Source organism: Phoca vitulina, unplaced genomic scaffold, assembly GCF_004348235.1.
Source record: "Phoca vitulina isolate PV1807 unplaced genomic scaffold, GSC_HSeal_1.0 scaffold12, whole genome shotgun sequence".
NCBI lineage: Eukaryota > Metazoa > Chordata > Mammalia > Carnivora > Phocidae > Phoca > Phoca vitulina.
In genome coordinates this window covers 6784658-6800469 of record NW_022589715.1, presented here as the reverse complement: position 1 = coordinate 6800469, position 15812 = coordinate 6784658, and the positions used below count along the sequence as shown (strand labels likewise).

The 15812-nt window shown below is 42.4% G+C and overlaps 1 protein-coding gene across 21 annotated transcripts in view; it reads left to right on the top strand.

Moving 5' to 3' along the window:
- Window positions 1-15812, top strand: part of SLC8A1 (solute carrier family 8 member A1) — a 372498-nt gene that overhangs the window by 315623 nt on the left and 41063 nt on the right. The gene's annotated exons all lie outside the window — the stretch shown is intronic.

The window sequence follows — 15812 nt, the reverse complement described above, 5'->3', positions numbered from 1 at the left end:
AATAGACGAGATAAATTTAAAGGCTTTTGTTGTCTCTACCTCACAGATAGCCAATCACGAGGCTTTGTCTGGAAAATTCCCTGAAGGCAGGAGAAGTGGCCAAGTGAAGGTCACAAAGGAGGCAGCAAACTCCCAGGTGGGATGAGGGGACTTTAAGACCCTTCACCACTCCCATCTGTGTCATTTTACACTCTTCAACAACGTCTAACAAATAAGCCTCTGCACTGGCTCTAGAAGTGGAAATAGAATCACATTCTGTTTCTTCCTCTACAAGCAGAGTCTTATTTAGGAAAATCCTACAAAAATGAAGTTGTTTTCAAGCTCAAGGAGTCAGAGACCTGAGGGAATTAAAAACAGAAAGAAGTGTCTTTTTCCTGGATTGTCAAACCTTGTCCCTTGTCTGTGTGATTTTATAAAGACAGAGGAAAGTCTCTCTCTAAGATACATGAAAGCAACACCGTTATGGGCTCCACTACCCCCCAGTTCTTCTGCTCTATCTCTACTCATTCTTTCTCTTTAACATTCCCCACAGGTTCATCTTCTGTTGCAACTAATGAACAAAACTAGAATTTTTAAAATAGTGATTCCCACCGTAAAGTACGGAGCCAGCATCACTGGTGGTTGGGCCATGACTCCTAACCCAACCCCCTCTTTCCAATCTGCCACAGAACCATTTGACAGATCTCTGAAGCACTGTGGGAACAGAGGGTGGTAAAACTTTCATGCCTCTTTATTATTAGTGCTGTTTATCATCACACTTTGGTTTCTTGAGATTGAGTATACAAAGGAAATTTATGAACATTAAATGGTGGCAAACTGCTTGGAGAATAGATTTGGAGTTTACCCGCAAATTCTACTTAGGGGAGGGGAAAACTCCCTGTCTTAGTCCCTCTGGGCTGCCATTACCAAATACCAGAGAATGGGTGGTGTATAAACAAGCTCACAGCTCAAGAGGCTGGAAAATCCAAGATCAAGACACTGACAAATTTGGTGTCTGGTGAGAAGCCACTTCCTGGTTCATAGACAGCTGTCTTCTTACTGTGTCCTCACATGGAAGAGTGAGCAAGAGAGATCTCTGAGGTCTTTTTTATAAAGATACCAATCTCATCCATAGGGCTTTGTCCTCATGGCCTAATCACCTCTCAAAGGCCCCACCTCCTAATACCATCATATTGGAGACTAGGTTTCAACATATGAATTTGGGGGTGGGGGGCCACAGTCAGTCTACAGCACTCCCTCACTATGGCTTATGTTTTTCTAGAAATCTAACATTAGTATCTGAGATACGAGCTATACTCCGTCTTCACAGAGACAAAAACTAAAAGGACAAAACTGGCTCAAATAAGAAAGTGCTGATGAGGCCAGTTGAAAACATTAAAAATAATAAAATTGTTTTATGAGCTTTGATATACCAGAATCAGCACATTAAAAACATTAAAAGCAACACAAACTTTAATGAACCATTCCCAATGGTTCCCAGGTTTCCTTGGGCTGAAGATATATGAGCATTTATATAATGGTCACAAGCTGGAGATCATTAATTCATGTTTCTATATGTCAATCGTTGTTCTTGGTGGAAGAGATACGACAGCGCATGAAACAGAAAGATAGCCCTACCCAAGTGGAGCTTACATCCTGCTGAAGGAGATAGCGAATAAGGCAAATAAGGAAATAAAGTGTATGTATGATGGTGAGCTTGTCGTGAAGAACAACAAAGCTGTGGAGAGAGACAAGAAGTATGTGTAGGGGCCGCACTGGGCTGTGGCCAAGAAGACACCATCGACAGACCCATTATTGATGCAGTTTGTTTTCTAGCAGTGGAGCGGGTTTGTGTTGCTTTATTTACACATTCTAGTAACTCCCAGAGACCAGAGGAGACATTTTATGGTGGCAAAGGGCAGCTTTAAACAGTGAGAGAGATTATGCCAGGCACAAGACCAAAGTTGTGATCCTGGTCAAAATAGGTATAGAGTGAAACAATGCTAAAGATGTTAATACTCCCTTACTTTAAAGGGGCGGATTTGGGTTTGCAAACACTTCCATATATAATGTTGAATTAAATCCTCGCCACATCGTGGGTCAAAGGTGTTATGATTATCCTTATCTTCTAGAACCTGAGCATTGGTGAGGCAGTATTGGCTTTGGAAGAGCGCTCAGTCCTAATCTACCAAGTACCAGTCCAATGGGCTGACTACCTCCCTTAAGAGAGAGAGGTTTCAAAATGAGGAAAATTGCTCCCCACCTCTGCCACGTGTGTCTCCTTGAGGGACGCTGGTCTTGTCACCTCTCTGGTACCACAGTTTCAGCACTCTCTCTATGGGACAAGTTCTTGCCCAAATCCTTTGAAGAACTGTTGTTAATGAATGAAATGTAAAACCTCTCAAGTGTTCTTATTTGTCATGCAGTATGTTGTGTTTCATGTTTCTAAATGACTGCTTGGGGATAATACAAAATTGCTCAGAAATTTGCAGGCTGCTGGGTAAATTGACCTTATTTACAATTTTGAGACAAAATATCAGAAAAGCAAACCCATATTTTATGGGCACTAAATCACATGAAGGGCAGTTAGAGAGCTTAATATTTGTCATTACGATTAAATTTAAGTGTCTAAAGAATGTTAATATTCTTTAGTTGTTAAATGGACAATAAAATTTGTAAAGCAGCATTTATTGAAAACAGACTTTCATTAGATTTTAAGATTTCATGGCTAAAGAGTTGAGAATCAGAACCGTTTGCCTTATTAAAAATATTAAATTGCTTTTAAACAGCTCTACTGAGAGGCTTTTCCCTACACAATTTTCTGTGCGAAACTGAGTCTATGTATCTTGCTAAACAAAAATAATAATTTTGGAAATAGGATTTTGCTTCTGTTTCTCACTGATTATATTTAAATTAGTTTCGAGGTAACCCCCCCGCCCCGGCAGTCTTTTTGTTCCCCTGCTTTTCCTAAACTTCATAGCTCAGTATCTGGGCCTCCAATGACCGTACTGTTTCTGGGAACCCAAATGGTAGAGTCTAATGTTTGAAGAGTTCAAGGATTCATGAGACTCTGGAGATTCGGTAGGGATCCAACAGTCCTGTCCCGGCGGTTCTCCTTCGGTGGCCTCCTGGGTAGAACACCAGGAGCAGTAGCCCACAGCCAGGTAGGCAGCTGTCAGATGCTTGCGATGCGAGTCCAGTACCATCAGGTGCTTCTAAGATGTGTCAGCAGCTGCACTGACAAGTGAGGCTAGCATTCACTGTACGTCCAGTTTGAATTGTCCCCAAGTCCTCCTTTAAAAAAAAATAAATAAATTATTTATTTTAGAAGAGAGAGAGCACGCGCACGCGCACATGCAGGAGCAGGGTGAGGGGCGGAGGGAGAGGGAATCTCAAGCAGACTCTGCGCTGAGTGCCAAACCCAATGCAGGGCTCGATCTCATGACGCTGAGATCATGACCTGAGCCAAAACCAAGAGTCAGACGCTCAACCGACTGAGCCACCCAGGCAGAATGGAGGGATGACCTTAAGAAATTGTGGATGAGCCGGGATATAGAGGAGAAACGGATGTGTCAAGGAAGAGGGCAAACATTAGCTGGGTAAAGAGAACCAGATACCAATGCTGCCGACTGCACAACCAACAGTCTTGGGCCGTGGTGAGGTAGGTGAAGGAGAACGGTTGCAAGCTTGGCTTTGGAGTCAGGTGTGTGTTTGTGTCCCAGATCTCCAGAAATTCTCTGGGTGACTCAGGACAGATTACCTCCCCTCTCAATCTCCGTTCCCTAAGATGTAAAGCGGAGATAACTGCTCCTCACTCATGGAGTTGCTGTAAGGATTAATCAAGGCAATTCATATTTTCATGAGGGCTGTCGATAAGTTTAGATATCACAATTGGCTCTTTGGGAGGCCAATCTTGTTGAAGAATCTACAATAAAAGATAACCAAATCTTGTGTGAATAGGGTCAATTCAGTTTAATTACTAAAATGACTAAGTGACTAAACACACTGCTTTTCCCTTTTATAGTGAGAGTCACACACACACACACACACCATTTTAATAAGTAAAAAACTGAGGTTCAGAAAAACAACGAAAAAAAAAAAAACAACGTAACTTGCTCAAGAAGCAAAGCTGGTAAATGACAATACAAATCAGCCCAGAATTCTCTCCAGTGTCAAGAGTGCACTCACCTGTGGTAGCCGGGGGCTGAGCATGTGCCCGTGCATACACACAGGGACACACATGTAGAACACACAAATGCACACATACTCCGATACACACAGACATGCATGTGTGCACGCAAACACACATGAACACACAGAGACACACATGCCCAGACATGCGTGTGCACACACAGACACACACAACACACGCACAGGGACATGCACATTATCTTACATAGCATGTATCTTTATTCATTTGGACAATTGAGCCACAGCTTAAAATATGAAGGGCTATTTTCCTTTAATATTCATTCAGTCTCCTTAAGCCTCATTCAGAGGCCCCCATGGAGAATACCAGCCAGTTCCCTAAAGTACCAAGGGAAGCCTTTGCCTAATGCATCCATAGTCTTCTCCTGCCCAGTAATTAGTGACATTCTTTAAAGAAAGTCAGCACACTGCCCTCTCTTTTCCCTGATAATTTTAGGTATCCAGCACCAAAGTTTTTTCTGAAATTCTTTTACTACTTCTGATATAGAGTTTGCCTGACAGAGCATCTATTGGCATTCTCATAATGAAGGAGCACCTCCAAGTGGCAAAAAAAAAAAAAAAAAAAAAAAGCCTTTTTGTGGTCTTGGTTCTGTCTCTGCCCAGCTGTAAAACTTTGACAGAGTATTTCACCTTTCTGAATTTTTGTTTCAGCAGCGGCAGAATGAGAGGGTTGGACTAGGTGAGTTCTAAGATCCCATCTAGTATTGAAATTTGGGAGTTCTGTCAGTGGCCGGTACCATTCTGTGATATCCCTGATGACTTTGTGCTTCGTGGCCCATCTGATTTTGGCATGGACACGTCTACTCTTCCCACCCACCCAGCTTTCTTACGTTAGGTATTTAGCACAATAGCAGCATCCGGTTCACATCTATCCTCCTAGAAGGAAAGGGATGGGAGGATAGTTTTCAAAGGTAGCCTCAAAAAAACAAAGTGAGATGATGCTTTGAAAATGCCTAATTTTCTTCCTGCTCCTTAACTGGAAATCAGAAAGCCCTGCGAAATCCTCTACAGTAGAAGGGCAGACATTCAACACGAGGCCAGGCTGGTAGATGCAGCTGGCCTGTCCACACTCACCCTGCTTCGGTAGATTATAGCCAGAGACCCGACTTCAGCCACATAATGAGGGCATGCTCTCCCAAGTCTACCAAATCAACTTGGAGGCTAGTTCGGTTTGGGGGATGTTTCTATCATCAGGTCATCATCCATGCATGCTATGTGGAGAAATAGGGCTATCAATTAAATTGAATTATTTAATAAGAGAAACTGCCAACTCGATGGTGCCCCAGAAAATAATTCACTAGAAAATACTGTCAACCTGAAGACTGACCCACTCCATGAGCCTAAATAATAAGTAATAAAAATGGTGCCTCAAATGAGGTTCACGGGATTGCCATGCAACCGGGTCTAAGCAGGAATCTTTCTAGCATCTTTTCTGTTATTGAACATCATTACGGAGGAGACACTCTCGTTACTTAATGTGTTAACCCTGGGTCATTTGAAAATCCCATTTAAGCAGTTAGAGAAAATGCTGCTGGGTCAAGTTTGGCACAGCCTCAGCATAACTGAAAGACAAGGAAGGAAGGGAGGGAGGGAGGGAGGGAGGGAGGGAGGGAGGGAGGAAGGAAGGAAGGAAGGAAGGAAGGAAGGAAGGAAGGAAGGAAGGAAGGGCGGGCAAGCAAAGTGGAGGGAGAAGGTGCTAGAGATTAGTAGGAGTTTTCATTTTGCCCTGTTTCTTATGTGACTATACAGATTCCTAATTATCCTTTATCTAAAAATCATAAGCTGACTTTTTCATTTCATGAACAAGGGTGTTATTTTCATGCTGGTTTTTCAGTAGGTACAACAGCCTTAAAGAAAGTCTATCAAAGACCTGTGTATGAAATTATGGCTCACGTTCTGCTTCAATAATGTTATCATTTGTTGACTGTCTTCTACATGGCCAATCCTCTATTTATATTATTTCTATCCCTCACAGCTATACCCTGAGGTAAGTTTGTTTTTTTTTTTTTCCCTGAATTGGTAACTCTGAGGCCCAGGGTGCTTACATAAACATATTTAGTTAGGGTCACACAACTAGCATGTGGTCAGCTAGAATAGGAAGCCCCATTGTTGTCAGTCCAAAGCTCGTAAGCTTTTAGCGCAACCCTGGGTGTCCCTCCTACCATCTTAATTCAGGGCTTAAGTGGCCAGATTTCAAATGAGTTAATTCAGGAGAAAGAGACAACGTTGATGAATCCTTCACTCTCAGTTACACATTGTGAAGTTAAGGGTTTGGAACTGAGTGTGAAAGCACTGGACAGAGGTGCTGAAGGACCAGAAAGAATACCAGTTGTGGAAAGTGGACAGGATCCGTCACTGCAAGGTTAATCCCATCATGAGGAAGCCAGAAGCACTTCTAGATTCTTTTTGTGATCTTGGAACTGTAGTTATATCTACTGCTAGAAATCACGTCAGGTCTTCAGAAATAAAAAGAATCAATGCCCATCCTTTTTTTTTTTTTTTTTTTTTGTTCTTTTTGAGCTCCTGCTGTTTCCTGGTGGTATGATTAGTTATTCAGGTAGGTTTTTCATGCTCTGAATCACTAGCATGCTTGAACTAAGAGGAATAGCAATTATTTTAAACTCTAACAGGAGATGTGAACCTCACTGCTGTCATCCAACTTGGTTTTCGTTCCTTTTTCTAGTATACAGCTAAAATATTTATATTCATTGTGATAGAGAGTGCATGTAACATAGATGACAAATGTAAAAATTATATGTTGGAATCTTTGGCTTCTCTGGAGACTTAAGTTCAAGCGGTCAAAGACCCACCAACTAGTTGGATAGCTCTGGACAAGTCCTCTCACTTCCCATGTGAAATTGGGGGATTTGAGTAGGTGACCTCGATCTCTGGAACATGGAAATACTGAAGGGTCCTCTGAAGGACCCTTCATTTTCAGCAATAGATGTCAACTTGCTTTCCCTGGTCCTACTCCTTGAAATTTAGGGCTCTGACTTTAATCAAGTGGACTATCTGCCTTACAGTACCTGTTAGATAAATTGGGTAATTACGCCAACTCGGCTAAAGCTCATTTAAGACATCTAACGCTTAAGACACACCATTGGGGGTCACATTAACTAACTTCAGTAGCTGCTCTTCCTTGCTTTGAAGTAGATATTAAGAAAGTAAAGCTGCTTTAACTTTTTATCAGAGCCCTTTTCAAAACGGACTTCACTGAATTATAATTTAGTTACAGTTTTAATTTTTATCTTTAAAATATAGTATTTGAAAAGTGTTATTTTATCTTTCCTTAGAGTTATAATAATTATTCATGATGTCACTCACTATAAAGAAAACATGATCAATTCCTACTTTAGTTTAAAGAAAAGAAGTGTTTCCAGCAAGTTAATTCTTACCACTTCTGCAGTTAGAAAATCATAAGTGTATAATTCAATATTTTTTTATTTGCTTTCACCATCAGAAAGCTTACTCAGTTTTGTTTTGTTTTTTTGCCCAACTGGTCAAAATTCACTCAATTCAGATGTCTGAAAGCATCCTTTATCTCTGTTTTCTTCAGACATTTGTGTCCCATTTTATCTTAAAGTATGTTATGCTATATTGGTAGGTACAGATCTGTTCAAGTCCTCTAAGAAGTAGTAAGAATCTAAAATAAAGTCCTTTTTTGTTTTAAATAACAGCAAATCTAAAAAAAAGAAAAAAGAAAAAAAATAAAAAATAACAGCAAATCTGTCCTGTTAGCCATTATTTCCCTAGCACTTAAGGCAGTATTCAGCAATGATAAGTTATTTGTGGGAAAAGAATGAATGAATTTATGTGTCAGTGTTTTTCAATCCACATGTAACTGGATTAAAAGCCTGTTTTCACTACATCATACAGCTATGTCTGATCTAGAAGAAAATCTGTATAAATACATGCTCTCACACAGACATATGCCATGTTTCAAAAAGTTCCAGACATGTAATTCATGTATAATGAATACATATACACAGGACATGCAGATACTCAGATGCATGTATCTGTACACATAAAATACTATTTTTGTATGTGCAAATTGGATCTGCAAATCTGTATTTTACAGTGGCCTTGTCTATCAGTTTTCCTTAGTGAAATTTCTTAGTGAAAGCTTTACTTTCTTAATATCTACTTCAAAGCAAGGAAGAGCAGCTACTGAAGTTAGTTAATGTGACCCCCGATGGTGTGTCTTAAGTGTTAGATGTCTTAAATGAGCTTTAGCCGAGTTGGCGTAATTACCCAATTTATCTAACAGGTACTGTAAGGCAGATAGTCCACTTGATTAAAGTCAGAGCCCTAAATTTCAAGGAGTAGGACCAGGAAAAGCAAGTTGACATCTATTGCTGAAAATGAAGGGTCCTTCAGAGGACCCTTCAGTATTTCCATGTTCCAGAGATCGAGGTCACCTACTCAAATCCCCCAATTTCACATGGGAAGTGAGAGGACTTGTCCAGAGCTATCCAACTAGTTGGTGGGTCTTTGACCGCTTGAACTCAAGTCTCCAGAGAAGCCAAAGATTCAAAGGTGTTTAGCTGATAATCATGATGCTAACTGAGAAAGAGGAAAAGCAGAGCGCTTGAGGAAGAAAGGGTTATAGTAAGTTACAGAGAGAAAACTATTTGGGGCCATATTGGTAGGTAGGCAAGGCAACTCTAGAATATCCATCAACTTAAAAATGTCAGTGGTAGCAGGATAAAATGTTAAATCAGGTAGCTTCAACTCTGTTTCTGAAAGAGGCAGGCCAGCCACACAGGGGTGGGAGTCCAAGAGGGCAGGAGAAACTGGCAATTATCTTCTGGCCCTTGGATATGCTTTAGCTGATATTTCTGAAAAGAATATTGGCTTGTTGAGCTGTTTTTCTCTTAAATTGCTTATTACAAAACCTTGAGGGAAACACTGTGCTGAAGGGCTCCAGAATGATTCGCGCTCTTATTTGTAAGCCTGGAGTCTCTCCTCTGATGCAGCTTTTGTGTGGAGTGGCATCTGTGCCACTCTGCAAACAATGAGCCCTCACTGGATCCAGTAGCTCTTTTGTTGGCGTCGGCTGCTTCGCTGTGAATACAGTTTTAGTGGTTGCTTACAAATCAATGCTGGAGGCGTGGGGGGCTTTTCTTCCCCAGGCAAGGCCTTTGTACACTGTTTACAGTGGGGGAAACATTTCAGCATAATCCAAAGAGGTGGAAGGAGGAGAAAACACAGCCACCCCCCACCACATACACGCACCCCAAAGGCAGAGGGGAGCCTCCTCAAAGTGACTTGCAACATCAATTCTTGCTGTTCACAGTCTGCTCTCTTGATAAAGACCTTGTCATTCTGATTCCTGCAACCAGAAGCCACTTATCTGAACCAACAGGCTTTGACACCAATCCCTGACCCCCCACTCCATTCATCTCTCCTGCCTTGCGATTGCCTGACCACGTCTGGCTGGGGGTCGTGTCTTATGCCCTGTTAGAGCATCTTAGACCGGAAGCCAGCGCAGAACAAAACAAGAGCTTACTGATCAGCTATTCCAACTTCCCCTTATTTTGATAAAGAAACTGAGACCAGAGAGGAAAAGTGTCTCATCCAAGGTCACACAGGACCTGTTTTAGAATCCTTGGTTCTTGCCAAACTTTACAGCATTGCTCTCATTTTTCTTTTCAAGTTGGCATTTGTAGAACCAGCACCTTAGCCCTTGGTCCATCCATGCCTGGCCCCTGATCTTCCCTAAGGACCTCTGAGCAAAGACCAAAACTTTCCTGAGCCAACTACTTAGCAGCACTGAATGAGTGAATGGTCTCACCCTTGGTGGACAGTTTCCTGATCACACAAGCCTCACGGCAACCCTGTGCATTAGGTATTCATGAACCCATTTATGAGATGGGGAAACAGAAACTGGAATTCAGACCCTGACCTACAGGTTCTGATTCCAAGCTCAATCCTCCTTCCATCTTGTCACACTTGTGCCTCCCAGAGTTTAATGCCTGTAAGCCATAGGCTTATTCTTATTCTTCACAATATGCTCTTGCCTCAGGGCCTTTGCACAAGCTGCCCCCGCCCCCCGCCCACCCCATCCCAAGGAAGGCTTTCCCTCTGTCTGGATGTTCTCACCATTAAGGTCTCAGCTCACAAGTCACCTCTTCAGAGGAGTTTCCCAACCACCCACGCACAAGTACGCCACTTGACTTCACTGTCTTTAGAGCCCACGTCGGTATCTGAAATCATGTTTGTTCGTTTGTTTTACTTGATTGCTATCCATCTCTCCTGGATGGAATGGAAGTTCTATGGGGTATTTGTCTGCATTTCCAATGCCTGGAACTGTGCCTGACACATAAATTATTACTAGTCACTGAAAAAAATGAACAGTACAGATAAAGTCACTCTTACAACCACTCCATTCTCTTTAAAGATTTACTGCGGATATTGGTCCAGGTGAGGGGTTCAGCCCAGGCTTGTGGTACAAAAGAGTGACTTAAAATATTTTTAGAGTTCTGACCTATAAACTTAATAGCATTGTTGCGTGCTTTAACCAGATAAGAAAAACAGGCCATAGACTTACAGATGATGAGAGGGAAAGAGATATTTTTAAGATAGTTTATATGGAAGAAAGCCATCACAACAGCTCCATTCAAGGTTATTATTTATGAGAGATTAAAAAGCCAATGGCAGACAGACTTGATTGTCAACCTCCGTAGTGGCCAGCCTGCCCTCTAAGAGAAGTGTACATGAGCATGCTCTGTCTGAATGAGCTAATCCTCCATCCAAAACAGATTGTACTACATATAAGCATATAACCTCTCTTAAAAATCTCATTTATCTTTTCCTCAGCACTAAAGAGTTAGTAATGGCTCTCCTCAGTTTCCAGGAGACAAAGCACACAGAGAATCTGTGAAGTGCCCAAGAACATGGAAATCACTGAGGTCCCTTTGTTGTCAGTGGCAGGCCTCTTTACTAGGGGCTCACTGAAAATCACAACAGAGAGAAGGGGACCCTGGAGAGCAGATGAGGGGTGCCCAGTCACTGCAATCACTCTGGATTGTGTAAACCAAAGCCACGATTAGAATCTTAGATACTCAGCCATCAGAAAGGATGAATACCCAACTTTTACATCAACATGGATGGGACTAGAGGAGATTATGCTAAGTCAAATAAGTCAAGCAGAGAAAGTCAATTATCATATGGTTTCACTTACTTGTGGAACATAAGGAATAGCATGGAGGACATTAGGAGAAGGAAGGGAAAAATGAAGGGGGGAAATCGGAGGGAGAGATGAACCATGAGAGACTATGGACTCTGAGAAAACTGAAGGTTTTGGCGGGGGGTGAGGGGATGGGTTAGCCCGGTAATGGGTATTAAGGAGGGCACCTACTGCATGGAGCACTGGGTGTTATACAAAAACAATGAATCGTGGATCACTACATCAAAAAATAATGATGTATTGTACGGTGACTAACATAATATAATAATAAAATAAAATTAAAAAAAAAAATCTTAGATACTCAACTTACATTGCCACTTGGCCAGCACATCAACTCACAAGCCTCACGATCAGAACAAAATCTGGTCAGGTGATCCTGAGACCAGGAAGGCAAGCAAGGAGCAGGGGGTGCTGGGGGACCAGAGGGTGGGGGTGGGGAGCAGTTGCTGAGGAGCTGGATTCCTTCTGTTGGCTATGCAGAGAGAGAGATGTGAGCCACCAGAATGAAAAGGATCCCACTTCTCAATAGGACCAATATAAACCACCCATTGAGGATTTTGCCTAAGATGAAAGGACATTCAGACTGTTGGGAAAGCAGAAACGAGAGCCATCCATTCATTCCCCGAAAGAACATTCAGTATTTTACACATGATATATGCAGGGGCGCCTGGATGGCGTCCGACCCTTGATTTTGGCTCAGGTCATGATCTCAGGGTCATGATCCCAGAGTCATGGGACTGAGCCCCATATGGGGCTCCGCAGTCAGGGGGGAGTCTTCTGGAGATTTTCTCTCTCCCTCTCCCTCTGCCCCTCCCCTACTCATGCTCTCTCTCTCTAAAATAAATAAATAAATCTTTTAAAAATTATATATGCAAAGGATTATTTTAAGAAGGGTTGTTATTTGGGGTGCCTGGGTGGCTCAGTCGGTTGACCGTCCAACTCAGGTCATGATCTCAGGGCCGTGAGATCGAGCCCAGAATTCGGCTCCACGCTCAGCATGGAGTCTGCTTGAGATTCTCTATCTTCCTTTGCCCCTCCCCCACCTTGCCCTCACACGCATGCTCGCTTTCTCTCTCAAAAAAAGAAGGGTAGTTATTTTCTAATTAAACTTTTCATAAAACAATGCCAAATGAGCTTAGATTTTATCAGAATGGATTTCTGCTGGACAAACCACAGAGAATTTTTTCTCTGGCAACAGTGGGTCAAGTAATTTCAGCGAAGTGGTGGAAAGAGGTTTAGCTCTCATAAGCAAGTCACTTAAACTCTTCGAGCCTTGGTTTCATCTTTAAAATGGAGAAAGTAATACCTACTTGAGCAGGTTGCTAGGAGGATGAAGATTAGGTGGGATGCATATATTTACCCACGTGCTGGGGATAAGCACTCAGTAAGGGAACCGGACCTCTTAGCTTGATCATAGCAGCATCTTAAGAGAATCTGGACAGTCTCTATGCTGCTCTGCATGTGGGGCAGACTTTAGTACACATCTAACCTTACATAAATTTCAGCATTTTCCTAGGACATAACATTGAGCTGTTTGTTGAAAATTACAGGGTTATTGCTGCCCAAACAGTTCCTCCAAAGCTCAACTGCCTACACTCTAGGAGGCTAATTCAGAGGCAGCTGCTGATATTTACAAAGTGTTATCAGAGCCCTCAGGCCAATCTTAGAACCTGGTGTGCTCACAAACCACCCACTATAACTAAACCATCGAAACTAGCAGGAGGCATCTACACTTGCTGAGTATCAGTTCTACTTGTTGAAGGTGTATTTCTTAGGTGCTCACATCTGTAGGGAATATGCTTCCCTATTGCAGGAGCCTGGAATTCTGTTAATCCTACAATCAATAAAGGGTAAGGGTACACTGAATTTCAAGATATTTAGCCTGACTTGGAGTTATTTTGCAAAAACAAAGCTTGGGGCAAAACCGCATGACTAATTATGTCAACCTACAATCATTTAGGAACACTCAGTTCACACAGAAGTCTTTAAGAAGAGAAAGAGGCTAAGGCACACAGTCAGTTTTCAGCTTTAAACTGATTCGTTTTGCTAAAATCAAACTTACATAGAACTGGAACTCCTTAGGGGATCATTTTTCGCTTTGACACTGGCCACATCTGCTGAGAAATATTTCTGATACGTTAGATATCTCTTGCTTCAGCCATCCTAACAAGGTCCACAATGGCCTAAGCTGGTAAGGATTCTGTTCTTTCATCCAGGGGTTCATTTGTTCCAGACATGGTGGAAAGTTATTCACAGAGAGTGAGTGGCCTTCTTGTGTCCCTTCCAACCCTGTCACACATCACAGGTCCCTAGCCCCCCAAGTATGGACTGAAACCAGCACTGGTCCTATAGAACAGAATGGCCCATAGCTGTCTCTGACTTGGAATTGGGGGATGGGGATGATTAACAGGGACTGTGTAGGTGTCCTCTCCATCCCAGAACAGGCCAGCAGTCCGAGTTACAAATCTATAGCAATCTTGAACTCACATTTCATGCACAGTGGTGTTGCTGTCCAATGTATTTCTTTACCTAGGGACATAGAATAAAAACTAGAGACCAGTCAAGTATCCAGGAGTAAACTACATACACTTAGATGTGGGCATGCAGGCACACTGTAGTCTAGACATCGAGTGTCCACACTAATTCAAATCCCCACTAGCTAGTGAAGAAGGAGCCCTCGGTATACCCCTAGGCTTGCTCACAGGCTTTTGCCTGCAGGCACTAGGGCAGAAAGATGGGAGACCAACAGCGAGCCTCATACCCTCCCCAAGGACAACTAGCTTCCTAGGGACTTTTCCACAGTCCACATCCATTTCGGAGAAGGCTTCAAGAAGGAAAGTTCTTTTTTTTTTTTTTTTTTTTTTTTAAAGATTTTATTTATTTATTTATTTGAGAGAGAGAATGAGACAGAGAGCATGAGAGAGGGGAGGGTCAGAGGGAGAAGCAGGCTCCCCACTGAGCAGGGAGCCCGATGCGGGACTCGATCCCGGGACTCCAGGATCATGACCTGAGCTGAAGGCAGCCGCTCAACTGACTGAGCCACCCAGGCGCCCCCAAGAAGGAAAGTTCTTAGAAAGAGCTGGCATGATATCAACGTTACAGGTATTCTAATAACAGTTCTACTGTACTGAAAAGACAGTAAGGAGTCACTTCTCTTAAAGAGCCTAATAAGCACAGATTCAACATTGTACAGTTGCGGGGCGCCTGGGTGGCTCAGTCAGTTAAGCATCTGACTCTTGGTTTCCAGCTCAGGTCATGATCTCAGGGTCATGAGATCAAGCCCCGTGTCAGGCTTGGTGCTCCGTGTGGAGTCAGCTTAAGACTCTCTCTCCCTCTCCCTCTGCTCCTCCCGCTTGCCCTCCCTCTCTAAAATAAATAAATAAATCTTAAAAAAAAAACAAAACACATTGTGTCCCCAGAAGTCAATTATACTAGTATGAGAAATGGAAGACAGGAGCTAGAAATGGCATTGAAAGAGTTGTTGTTGATTTATAGGTATAAGTAAGTTATATGTAGGACAGTGTGTGAGGTGGCTACCAAAAGCCCAATGTGTACATTAATGAAAGTGAATAGTGTCCAGAATGCCAAAGGTAGAAGACCTTCCCCGATGCAGGTGAGTTAGGTGTCTCTTGAAGTTACACTCAGAGCCACACATCATATTCTATGATTCTGTGACTTCGCGCTCAGAGGAACATGGCCAGCCTGATGAAGGAACGTGGAGCAAGGAGAGGTTGAAATTGGAGTAGCCAGCTTCAACTGCCTGAAGGAATGGCATGCAGAGCAAGATTGGACCTATTCCATATGGCTTATGGTCCTATGGGGCCTGGGCAAATGAATGGAACCTAACAGCCAGAGCCGCTAAAACTTGGATCGTTGAGATCATGAACTCTCTAGTAGCTAAGACTCTCAAGTGTAGCACGGGTGGCCATTTGGTAGACAGATTTTAAAGGAATGCATGTTAAGCAGAGAGTTGACCTTAGCAAGCTCTGAAACCCTCCCAGTGCTTTAAGTCCAGGTATTTTCTAATACCCACGTTTCATTTGATAAAAGCAAATGCCTGCATTTTGTTCTCTGTGCTTTGACAATGCACAGATCTAGGAATCTGAGTAAATTGTGTTTTGAGATCTCTCTTGATAAGGAATTATCTTGCAATATACCTGGTGGAAAAATTGCTGATATTTTCTACTTTTCATCAGAGAATATATAAGTAAGTACTTGCCAACCATTAGGTTATAGGAAAATGTTTACAGCACTTCTCCAAAATCCAGAATCTTTAGGTTACTGAATTTAGTGGCATATAGAAACTGTTATGAGTGGAAAGAGATGAATAAATGGTTTCTCACTAGAAATAAGATACAAACGCATAAAAGGGGAAATGGAGAGGAAAGGTTTTAGATCCCTGAGTGAGCAAGACAGTATAAGCCACTGGGTTTAA